We start from the raw sequence: 697 nt of genomic DNA, 5'->3' as shown, positions 1-697 counted from the left end.
CTATCCGATGATACTGAAAATAAAGGGCCATTATCTTATGTATGATACCTAAATACTTTTTTCATTATTTATTTATATGTTTTTACATTGAAACAATCATTTTTTATAATAATTTGGAAAATAAAACCAGAACATTTGTAGGCAGATGCTTTAGATTACTTGATAACTCCAACATTTGGATCAATCTGCAGTTGGCATCTCTTGATTTTCATTTTCCTTGATCATTGGTCTTATTTTCCTGGATCTTAATGTTGAGTAATTTTGGATTGCATCCCAATCATTTTTGTTTTTTTTTTTTTTTTTTTTTTCAGTCTCCGTAGAGACTGTCAAAAATTGCCAATGCCGACTATATTTCAAGTCGTCACGGCGGGGTATTGGGAAAAGTTTTCAATTAGCAATAATCGCGCCTCGGATAAACCTCATTGGCTACGATACTGCTACTGTGCAAAGCTCATCATCCCAACCATTTAAAATATTATGTTGTGAGATTGTTATAATCCTCTGGAGAATATGTGTGTATGTGTGTGTGTGTGTGTGCGCGCACGTGCTTTTTTGTTCTAGCAGGCAATTGACTTGGTTAGGTTCAAAAAAAATTTGTCTCGCCTTCTGCAGGCAATAGTTCCAATATAAGTTCAATGCTCAAAGCCTTTGCTAAATCCTGCACATGGGTCACTCAGGGTTTAGTCCAGAACTTGGG

At 35.4% G+C, this 697-nt stretch overlaps 1 non-coding gene across 1 annotated transcript; it reads right to left on the bottom strand.

The window, feature by feature from the left end:
* Positions 1–311: 311 nt before the first annotated feature.
* On the bottom strand, positions 312–452 carry LOC111767265 (U4 spliceosomal RNA). Its single transcript, XR_002799130.1, has one exon. It is a non-coding gene; the product is annotated as a U4 spliceosomal RNA (small nuclear RNA).
* Between the last annotated feature and the right edge of the window lie 245 nt (positions 453–697).

Source organism: Dasypus novemcinctus, chromosome 15 (genome assembly GCF_030445035.2).
Source record: "Dasypus novemcinctus isolate mDasNov1 chromosome 15, mDasNov1.1.hap2, whole genome shotgun sequence".
Classification (NCBI taxonomy): Eukaryota; Metazoa; Chordata; class Mammalia; order Cingulata; family Dasypodidae; genus Dasypus; species Dasypus novemcinctus.
This window is presented reverse-complemented; position numbering and strand designations above follow the sequence as displayed.